The 12,119-nt window shown below is 36.2% G+C and overlaps 2 pseudogenes; both read right to left on the bottom strand.

The window, feature by feature from the left end:
* Positions 1-2,133: 2,133 nt before the first annotated feature.
* Positions 2,134-2,757, bottom strand: LOC138808168 (protein lin-28 homolog A pseudogene; annotated as a pseudogene).
* A 4,845-nt stretch (positions 2,758-7,602) lies between these two features.
* On the bottom strand, positions 7,603-7,702 carry LOC138808170 (U6 spliceosomal RNA; annotated as a pseudogene).
* Between the last annotated feature and the right edge of the window lie 4,417 nt (positions 7,703-12,119).

The raw sequence follows: 12,119 nt of genomic DNA, 5'->3' as shown, positions 1-12,119 counted from the left end.
TGGAGAGGTTGGAGCACTAGCATCTTCAGAATCTTTGCATAAGTCACATAAAAGTTGAAGAGACATTCCAAGAGTCATCTGTGTATGGGCATGTAGGTTTTCTTTTGAGGGAGAAAAGGGTAGAGGATAGGGACTTATTATTATTTTTACCAACGAAGATCTAGTCCAAAATGGGAAATAGGGGAAGTGAGGGAACAAAAGAAAAACTGGTTCAAGATCCTCACTTTAGAAGTTCCCCCAACTTAGCTTCAGATCCTTTTGTCTAGTGCAGAACCTTCTGTCAAAGATGCTTTGGCTGTTTTTCTCAACTCTAAAAGAAGTTTGTAAACAATAAAACCCCAAAAGGAACATGGAGAAAAGACCCACATATTATTATTTACACAAACTAGGCCATCTAGCAAATGACCAACTCAGAAACTCAGTAAAGTCCTACAGAGCCTAGACAAATACAATTAACTAGAGGGGGCAGCATTTGTGGGAAGACAAGAAACTAGGATCAGACACACATCATCCAATGCATTCTATTGCATTTGTCCCATTTTAACACATGAGGTAGGTTTGTGGTGATCTCACAGCTTGTAAACGAAACCTCCTTTTTCTCCTTTAGCTAACACAACACTATGAACAATTATGCAGCAGGGCAGGACACGGGCTCCAGAGAGAGGCTTACACTTATGGGTTTCCCTGGAAGCCGAGACTGAGGATTTGGTCCTTGCTTTTTATAGATCCATCCCTGCATGGCTAGTAGAAGGTGGACACAAATCTGTGGTCTTAAAATCCAAACATATCAATTCCCATTCCTTAGAGGAAAAAAAATACATATACAGTTATTTGCACAGTAATCCCAACCTAACCTAGTAAAGGATAGATATAGTATATGGAAAGAAAACAAGTCGCAGAGCCATAGGATTAGACAATCATTACTAACCTTGGCTTCCTCTTTGGTCGTCTTCTACCTTGTCTGAACCACCGTTTCCTGTTTAGACTAATTTCCATTCTTCCAGCAGAAGGAGAACAAGTCATGGGGCAACCTAATTAAAAACCTAGTCTCCCATGAAACATTTCCAAGTGTTGAGGGGGTTTCAAGAGGACCCTATGGCAAAAAAGCCAGCTCTAATTGGCAAAAATGAAGTCGTTCAATAGGCTATGCACTCCAAATGATTGCTCTCCATGGTGATAAAAACAACAAAGTCTTCCTGCTATGCCGACCTGGAGCTGTTGGCCATTTATCTCTGAGATTGCTCATGTACCTGAGAACACAGTGCAGGAATGAGGGCCTTAAGATTAAAATATATAAAAATACAAAACCAGAATATTTATAATAAGAAAAAAAAGTTAAAATGCACAAGATACGTCATTCACACAGATATTGCAGGTTTGGCATCCTGGAGAAAGCAGGGACCCAAGGTGCAGTAATCCAAGGGAACAAATAAATTACAATCACATTGGCCCAGAAATGGGGGCGGGAGCAGGGAGAAGCTCAGAGCAGCAGGTTTGCAGCCATTCCCTAGTCACCCATGTTGCCTGTCATCACAACCCAATGCCTGGACCAGCTCTCCCAGCACTACAGCTCAAGATCGGGTGATGAAGAAACAAGATGTGGAGGGGAGGAGGTGGTGGAGAGACAAAAAACAAAACAAAACAAAACAACACTGCCTTGCTCCTGACAGGTCCTCCTACCCGGGGTACTACACCTTGGGGATTTGAGCCCTTGGATCTGCTGGTCTGGTGCTTAATTGTTTCACACTCTGGCAAGAGAAATTGGACACATCCTTCTTTAAAGGAACAACTTGCCAATCTGGGTCACTTTTAGAAGCTGGAGGCTGGGGGGGAGGGAGGGGAAGCATGTAGTTCAGGTGAAGATTATCAAATAAAGTACGCAGGTTTCACAAGTGGTTCCCCCAAAGCCCCTCACTTGAATTGGGATAGATCATGATGGGATTACTATGCATCACCCCTTCCCCTCATCAAAAGAGAAGATGGGATGATGCTGGGACATCCTGGCCTGAGACGTATGGAAGAGCCAGCTACTCGCCAACCCAATCCATATTCCAACTTTCTCCACTTTGCCGATTGATGCCTGCTCCTTGAAACTTCCTGCTAGCTAGAGTTGTCCCCCCCGACTCTGGGGGCTCAATTTTGGGCCTCAGGGAGCAGGGCAGGGCTGTGGATCTCTTCTTCCCTAAAGTAGGCAGGCTTTCCCTGGGAACTGGGGACCTGCTGAGCCTTCAGTGGACAGGAGGCCACCATGTGGTTGATGCTTTGGCAGAAGTGGCACTTCTTGGGCTGTGGTGGCAGCTCGCATTCCTTGCCATTATGGTCTAGACCACCACAGTTGTAGCACCTGTCTCCTTTGGATCTGCTCTTCTGCATGTTCTTCCCCTTTGGCCACCTCTTACTCCCAATACAGAACACCCCACTGGGCCCAGTGACTTGGATGGATTCTAGGCCTTTGGCAGGCTTCTTAAAGGTAAACTCCACAGCCTCTCCCTCCTTCAGGCTCTGGAAGCCCTCCATGTGCAGCTTATTCTGGTGCACAAAGACGTCCACCAGGGGGTCGAGCACTACCCTTATGCAGGCTGTCATGGATAGGAAGCCGAACCCTCTGAGCACATTGAACTACTTACAGATGCCAGCCCTGTGCAACAGCTGAGGCTCCTCAGCCACCTGAGCGGCATCCTCCTGCGCCTCCTCGGGTGCCTTCTCCGCTGCCTTGGCGCAGCCACCTCCCAACTGCTGGTTGGACGCCAAGCCCATGGCCGTTGTCTGAGCCTGCAGCCCCGGGCCCCTGATCGGGCTGCTGCTGGCCCCAGAGAAGTGCGGAGGCAAAGGGCAGGTTGGCAGAAGAGGTCGCTACATCTTCCCCGCACAATCCATTTTTCAAAATTTCTTATGATACTGAAGATTCAATTATAAACTATTAACACTTGAAAATAACTCTTTTTTTTGGGGAGTAGGACACAAAACACAAGATTAATCCTAATCATTTTCAAAGACATTTATTTATACTACAAATAAACTCTTATAACTACAAAGATTCTAAAAATAACTGAAGCATAGTGTCAAAAAGCACATAATTTAACTTCATCATGTACGTTCAAAGGATTGTGCTAATAGAAAACAAAGTTATACTAATAATTAGCTCACCCAATTCACTTCCATTCTTTTATTCTATATCTTTTAGTTTCATAAAAACTGGCTTTTCATAAAATGATGAATAAAAAGCCTATATATCCATTAACATTTTCAGATTTTAACAATGTTTATTTCAGAAATGTTTTTAGCTGTATAGTCAATGAACTGAAATAACATTGAAATATTCAAAGGGGTTTCAGAAATTGCAAGACTTGCTCTGGGATGTTATTTATATTGGAAAAGATACCCAAAAAGCCTTATTTGTTAAAGTTGTGATAGTTACTCCCACAAAAAAACAATTAATGAAGAAACATTTGTATGTACAAAACAACTTCAAATGCATCCACAATCTGGAGGTGACACATGCTTTTTGTTTGTTTTTGCAATGTATATCTAACAAACATATCCCCAATAGTGATTTTCAGTCAATATGATGGGATATTCAAACCTAAAAAATACGGGGTTTATTATCTTAGTGTGAATAGATATGATCTTACAAAGAAAATTATTTTCAACAGAAATCTGGAAAGAGTTTATCCACCTTGAGTTTCACAGGAATAACCAGCGAGTAATACTTGTTTGGTCGAGTAGGTCAAAAGCACTCCATGAGTATATCTTAAAAGTATATCCAATTTAAGAGGTCAAATACATATTTTGTACTGACAGTCATCTTACATCAATAGCTCACTACCTAATTATATGTGTATCTTATTGCCTAATATATACTAAGAACTGAAAGTGATCTCTTTTAACTGAAAGTGATCTCTTTTATCTAACTTAATGGTGTAAATGCTTTGATTATGATGATGTTATTATTTGACAAATAAAATGTACAGAAGGGTGGTTCCACTGAAATAACAGGATGGAACACTGATAAATAACTATATTTCAACACAGCTCTTTTCAGCCTCACTCTGTCCACATTGGCAAGCAACATTGCAAATGCACACACTCACGCATATACACACACATGTGCGCACATTTACAAACACATATACATGCATGCCAAATTCAGGATTTACTGTACAAAAAAGTTCAAATAAAATATTAGTGATTAGGAAAAATGATATCTTGCCTTATTACAAAATAATACATAATCCAGTGTCCACGATTGTTACATTTTACCTGCCTCTCCACATGCGACCACTTAATTTATTTTTAATTAATTAATTAATTCATTAGTTTGGTGCTTATACTAGAGCTTGAACTCAGGGCCTGACTCTGTTCCAGAATGTGTTTTTTTTTTGTTTTAGTTTTCTCAAGGCTAGCAATTTAATGCTTATCCTACAGCTCCATTTCAAGCTTTTGTGGTTACTTTCAAATCAGAATCTAATGGACTTTTTTTTCTTGGTCTGGTTTCAAAGCACAATCATCAGATTTCATCTTTTTGATTAGCTAGGATTAAAGACCTGAGCCACCGGAGTGGCTCCTACTTTTCTCTATACTTATCTAATGCACATACTTAAATAGTAATTTAAAACTGAGAGCATACAACCAAGATGTACAGTGATGATATTGTCCTGTCAGAAATTCAAGTTAATAATGTAAATTTATTCTTAAGACCATACGCAAAAAATACTTACGAAGAAATTTGATGATGATGATGATGATGATGATGTGTGTGTGTGTGTGTGTGTGTGTGTGTGTGTGTGTGTGTGTGTGTGCTGTTGCAATATATTCCACATATAAGCACTGTGAATGGGTGTCCAGCCATTCAGAGTTATTGCATGAATATCTGCCTTGAGCTACCAACTCATGGACAATGTCTAGGTGTCCACTCTGGGCTTCCCAATGAAAAGGGGTTTACTCATCCTCATCCCTATTATTCATATGAGTGGCCTTTTTGGAAAGTATTCTCCGCACTGTAGTAAGCTGCAAGGCAAGCACTCTACCACTGAGCCACCATCCTAGCCCAAGGTTTAAGATTCTTGTCTGTAATTTGGTCAAAGCTCTGACTCTTTATGTAGGCTACTAAAAATGTATTTACTAATTTCAAGTAAATACATATATTCTATTTCTATCTCTTTTAAAAAATAAAAAAATTGTTTGCTCTGTAAATTGATTAGAAGCATGGATTTTGTGGCTAGCTAGGTCATTGCACATCTGGATCTATTTTCCTCTCTCTCTTTCATGGTTCTCATAGACAATATGATTGCTCCATAATTATCCTAATTTATTTTGTTTTTATATTTTTGGTTGCATCATTTCACTTTCTGCTCTACCATTTCCCAAATCAGCACTACATAAACAGAACCATCCAGAAGTGGTTTTGTGGCTCAAGTGGTAGAGTGCTTGCCTTGATTTGAAGAGCTCAAGGATAGTGCCCTGGCCCAGAGTTCATGCCCCACAGCTCATTTAAAAAAAAAGAATCTAAATACTTGATAATTCTACTAACAGATATGACTGAAATCAATTGAATCACACTTTTCCTGTACAATGAAGGAATAGGTCCAGGCTAGGAAAGCAGCTAGAGAGGGCAGGGTGATTGTATCTGTGACAAATCTTTGTGGATAATGGTATCGAGGATTACTTACTGGTGATTCACTTGCACTGGAAGCATGATTCTGAACGATTGCTTGCTGATTGCTTGCTTTGATCATTATATCCTCCAAGAAGAAAAAGTGAAATTTAATTGATAGCAAAGGACTACTAATACATTTTGACTTCTCATTAAGCATCTTCAATCATCAAAATCACCTGAAGACAATAGATAGGCGTATTTTTAGATGACAACAAATACCTTTAAAAAAACAAGAATTTAGGTAGTCATACAAAGGACTTCTATTTTACTATTGCATTATACATTTTTTCGAATGTTAAATACTAACATTAGAAAGCTATTAGAAAGCTCTTTAAGCCCATATGTTGAATAGTGAGTTCTCTCACACTATAACATTGTATTTCCCAAATCATTTACATAGAAGGCATTGTTTCCTATTTTCTCATTCCTAGAATAAGCTGCACGTGAAGACACCACTGGTCCTCATTTTCAGTCTGTACCTTTGAATATTGAGGAAAATCTTTCCTCTGCTCTCTCTAAATTCCCTACTCTCCAGTTAGAATAATTTCGAGTAGTAAAAATGGAAAAAGATAAAATAAATAAATCATGGTGAATAAATATATGCAGAAAATTCACCAGATTTGTCTGACCAGTTCAACCAATGTGAACTATTGGGGAAAAACATGGACATCTCATTCCCCCTGGCACTCAAAGTCTCTGGTTAGGCAATTCTGATGAAGACAGGAAGTAAGATGAAAAAGTGAGGAATAGTTTCAATTGCAAGAAAAAAATGGAGTAGGACCCAAGGAAATTTCATCTTTTGGATCCTGAAATTATTCAGCTTACTATGGTGTGGAGACTACTTTCCAAAAAGGCCACCCAGATGAATACTAGGGATGAGGATGAGTATCACCCTCTTCATCGGGAAGCCTTGAGTGGACACTTAGACATTGTCCATGAATTGGTAGCTTAAGGCAGATATTCATGCAATAATTCTGAATGGCTAGACACACCTGCACAGTGATTATATGTGGAATAATACCAGAGTGGCTTCTTTCTTAATTCATCATGATGCAGATACCAGTCCCCAAACTAAAAGTCTCTTGACCCCCTTGCATCTCGCTGCTGGGAATAGAAATAACAACGATATGCTGTATCTCCTTCTGTGGAACCATTATATGAAACCAGGTCTGAAGAACAACTTGGAAGAAACTGCATTTGATATTTTTCAAAGGATAAGTAAGTATTACTACCTCTTTGAAGTTGTGGAAGACTGTACATATTGTTCTCCTAAGTTGTAATGATATGGTTAAGTGTATTGAATTTCAAAAATGCCAGTCCATCCTTTGTGTCCCTACAATTTTTTTCACAATACAAAGCAACAGCAGTATCTTACTTTAAAAATTCATGGATTCCATGGTATTCTTCCAAGTGAATTGTCTGACTTTGATGTCAAAATGTATTCAAGAGTTGTTTGTATACATCTATAATGATTTCAAGACAGTTTGTGATTTTTTTAAATCAGAAATAATTTTAACATCTTTTGAAAAGAATAGTATAGACACTATAGATGTTCGTGGCACTTTTCTGAAAAAAGCATATCTATGTTTGTATAATGTCCATAATCTATTTAATTCGCTCCTACATATAATAATTTGAATTCTACATTGTTATATAATGTATATGTTCATTAATATGTCCTTTCAGATTGCATTCCATATAGAAAAATTTAAGATTCCTTTTTTCCTAGGTCCTTGTATTTTTTTATTTCTTTGGGATAAAATGACAATGTTAACTAATTTCAAGTTTTGTAAAGGTTATGATATGTAAAGGCCTTTCTCAGGTGAAGATTTAATATACTGATGTCAAACTAGCCTTTAATTCTATGAATTACTGGTCTTGTTACACTTGTGTTTTTGTAATCAACTTTTTAATAACTGTTTTTCATTTCTTGCATTTGAAGAATGAAAAATATGGAATACTTCACAAATTTTCATATCATCCTTCTGCAAGTGCCATGTTAATCTCTGTATTGTTGTAATTTGGGTAGACCTGCTGCTGAAACATGTAGTATCCTCTAAATTTAAGTACTTAATGATGGAATCTTCCTACAGGCATATATCCATGGTTGAATATTTATAATTAGGAACCCTTATTGTTCCTAAATATGCTATTGATCTTATTTCTCTAAAATTCATTGTATAATGGGAAAAAACCCATTGTTTGGTAAATTGCTCACATTTGCAATTTTATTTTTAATTTTATTTTTAATTCAATTTAATTTTATTTTATTTGCAATTTTTTGTCAATGACTATTTTGTCTTCTTCATTTTAAATTTGATCATACTTTGAAGCCTTTACAGCTAAGTCCAAAGGTGATTGCTTTTCAAGTATTTATTTATCACAACTGAGTTAGCTTTGTGGAGCTAATGGATTCAAAGTAAGCCTTGCTTAAGAGCTACTTCTTAACTTGTGCAACTTAAAATTTCCCAAATGAGGTCTTGCTGGCACAAATGTCTAGCTGACCCTTTACCCTTCTTCCATGTAGGAACAGAACAATCAGAATATCTTACCCTGACAGCATAGATTGTCTACTGGAACAAAACTAACCTTAGTTACAAGAGATCATAGAGAGATGAACAGTTCTGTCAGAATTGTTCAGAATAGAAGGTATTTTATCAAAATATAATTGTTTACTATACTTATCATTTCAAAAGTAGCTAAAGCCAAGAAGGTGAAAAAATTGTTCATATGCATGATTACCTACTGTCCTTTCCTGTCTATCATCCAACCAGGCAGGAACTTACACTACGGACTTTCTATCACCAAATATGTCCAGAGCTCCTGGAGAAGTCCATACGTTTCTCCTCGATATTAGGCCTTAAATTGGTAATGTTTTAATCACAGTGTTTCCTCTTGCCTCTAGGCTGTAAATCAACAAATGGTAAAGCTTTAAGTCTAACTCTACCAAAAACTGAGGTAGAGATAATGGAATAATACTAAAGTTGCCTTTAATACTCTAACCACAACAGAACAATGCAAAACAATTTTTATATTATATATACTTATATATTTTATATTTATATGTACTGATTTTAAATTTCACACAGTGAATCTTATTAGAATTGATAGTTTGACAAATATATTGACAATTATTCTCATAAATAGATTGGAATATAAATAATTAGGTTTAGAATATAAATTAGAATATAAAAAGTATCAATGCAATGTCTTCGGTATAAACTTGTGATACCTTCTAAGTGTTTGTTGTCTTCTGAATTCACATGGTAAAATAACAGTATTGTTTTCCGCTAATGTATAAGGGATTTTATTCTGATGCTCTGTTTATTGTTTTAACTCGCTGGTCCCAAAGGGTTTTTCTCCATATTTCTGAAGCATTCTTACTGATTATACCCAAATTTTGCTGATATAATGTCTAAAAGCTATTATTCTTCTGCAGGACCCACGGGTCCTAGGATAACAGGTTCAAGTTATCTGCATCATCAGATAACAAGGGCAAGACTTCTAACCTAGGCCCATGCAACATGCCAACAGAAAGTAATTGAAGACTAATCTCAATTTCTCATGTCCTATAATATATTTCAAGGCCCCAATTCCTTATAGGAATTAGCAGTAATCAACTGTGAAATGCAATGAAACTTGAAATGAAAGATGAGATCACTAAATAAGAGAGAAAGTACTGTAGTTCAAACTTTCAATTTACAGATGACCAGGCCATATGAGTGAACAAAATCACAAATGAACAAGATTATTTTTAATACCCCTCTCCTAATGATTAATGAAAGATTTCAGTGCAGCAAAAGTTGGCCAAAAAATAGTTTCTGGAATGATAGATCCATAATTGTTCTACCAAGGCTAGGAAAACTTGATTTAGAGGTCAAATATAATTTAGAAAACCATTAAGAAGATCCTTAGTGCTTCAAAACACTGGTACTTCAGAAAACTAGGTTCTGTAGTATAAAATGTCATTCTCAAACCAATGATAACCTACATTTAATCTCCTGAAAGTATATTCATTTTCAAATAAACTATTTAAAATCACATTTGCCAAAATAACACTTGACAAGTAGATGATAGTGAAATTACAAGGTTTTCAAGTGTAGGAAGCAAGTTACAATAGAGTTGATTTACTTACCCAGCACTAATACCAAACAAATTCATTCATTAAAGTGTAGAAAGAGTACCCCCACAATTAGTGTTGTTCAGTAGGTGCCTTCCAGAAATATGTTATATAGATCAGCCTCCCATATTTCAAACCCAAATATTAGGTAATAAAGTAAATTTCATCACATAAAAACGTACCTTGTAAAAAGTCACTAAGAGTTGCCTTATCATGTGTTGTTTTATGTTTTCCCTATCTGTCTAACATAGTAAGAAATATAACTTTAAGTCTTGCATATGGGTACTGATCAGAGATGTGACAAACATAAAATATGTCTTCTTTTATTATCATATTCCTCTACACTAGTAAATTTTAGTTTTCTTCTTTTTCCAAAACTTATAGGTAGTACAAAATATTATCCTATGTAAAATAAAATAATCACATATATTGTACAAAGCCATTTATAAAAACTAGTAGTTAGGAATACATTCTAAGTCATTTTTAAACTTTCTTGCTGACTAAAGGTTAATCTTCCAAATGAATGAGAATAAAATCATGTCTAAGTGCTTCACATCTCCAGTCTTGCAAATTTGTTATTGCAGATGAATGAATTATGGAAATATAAGCTGACATCAGTTCAAGTATATGTGGGATTGAAACTCCACGGAATGTATGTAAACATTTCAAAGAATTAACAGGCAGTTTAACAGAATGAATATCAGGAAATTGAAACCAGAGAGGAACAATAGTAAAGAAATAGAATGAATGAAAAATAGAAAAATGGGCAAGTAAAGCTAGAATACTCAATGTACACATGTAATAAAGGAAGCGGTAAATCTGAAATGAATCTTGGAGAAAGGGTTGGTTCAGATTGATAGAAGGAGTGACTCTGATCCAGGAGCGTTAGACAATTAGATGGACATATTTAATTGTAACACACTTGCACAACCTTTTGAAATTCAGTTAAAAAACACAACAACAAACAAAAACACACAAAAATTACAACCAAACAACAATCTTTAGAGAGTATGAATATTTCCTCTAAAAATTTTAAATCATTAATGAAGGTCAGTCTTTGGAAAAGCAAACAAGCTTTTCAAAGAGGGCAATTTGGGGTAGAGGAGAATTTTAAACAGATTTAAATAGATTGTCTAAGGTTATAATTCACCTGTATCTACTGCAAATATTTTCTTCTGCGAATGCTCTTTGAACTGGATACTCGAGTCCTGAGGCACACTTGATAGCTTGTGAAAACAGAATGGAAGAAACAAGATCAAGAACCTATTACTCCACTGGAGAGAAAGCAGTCCTCTTTGTTTTCTCTCGATCTCTTCACTACTCTATTTTCATACTTTTAATAAAGTCAAGTGATTTTGAATTATATCTTTCCTTCTTCGTTCTCGCAAAATAATTGTTCAAAATAATTCATTAAATATTATTTGCCATTATTTTCTATCATGCTGTTTACTTGTCCAAACGAGTCCATTAAACTTCCCCTTTTCATTTGGTTGCCACAGAAACCCAACAACTATGTTAATGAAGACCAACACTAATGCAAATCTTTGTCTCCAAAAAAACAGTCCAAGAACCTGTAATCACAAATATTTAGCTATAATTTTTTTTCTTTTTTCTTTTACCTTGAAATCTTCTTGTGTCTAATGTGCCCACAAAAATAAGTACTCCACCCCTTTTTGGTTCAATAAATTCTAACCTCAAAGATATATTTTGCTAACAAGATGCTTAGAGGAAACTAAAGAATAATCCATTTTTATCTTCACTCTTACGACTTTTATCTTCTCTCTTAAGACTTTCCTTAGATACCATATCAGGAACAGTGAAATTATTCTTTGCAAAATTATTTCAATAGATTATTTTTCTCTTGGTCTTTCTTTTGCTCAACAAGATGTATGGAGAAGAATAGAGTTAAATCACCCATTGCTTGGATTACATTGTCTGTTACAAAGGACAATACTTCTTTTTTTTAATTTATTTTTTAATTTATTTTATTTGTGAACGTACTGTACAGAGGGGTTACAATTACATGGGCAGGATAATGCATACATTTCTTACCAAGCATTGCAGCCTCCTTCTTTGTTTACCCTTCACATCCTTTCTCAGGCTCCCCCCTCCTCCCCACACAAAACTTTTCCCTCTCTTCTCACCCCCCCCGCACCGACTTTGTAAAGCTCGTTTTTGACATGACAACTTGTACTTCTCATTGTTGCAACAGGTCCACCTGAATCCTTAAACGACTTGCTTTTCCCCATCTTCTCCACAAGTTATACTAACATCAAATATAGTAAAAGTGGGGGATATACGGTGGTGGAGCTACATACAAAGCAAGAAAGAAATAATCTTATA

Source organism: Dipodomys merriami, unplaced genomic scaffold (assembly GCF_024711535.1).
Source record: "Dipodomys merriami isolate MVZ:Mamm:240054 unplaced genomic scaffold, mDipMer1.0.p SCAF_445, whole genome shotgun sequence".
Lineage (NCBI taxonomy): Eukaryota > Metazoa > Chordata > Mammalia > Rodentia > Heteromyidae > Dipodomys > Dipodomys merriami.
This window is presented reverse-complemented; position numbering and strand designations above follow the sequence as displayed.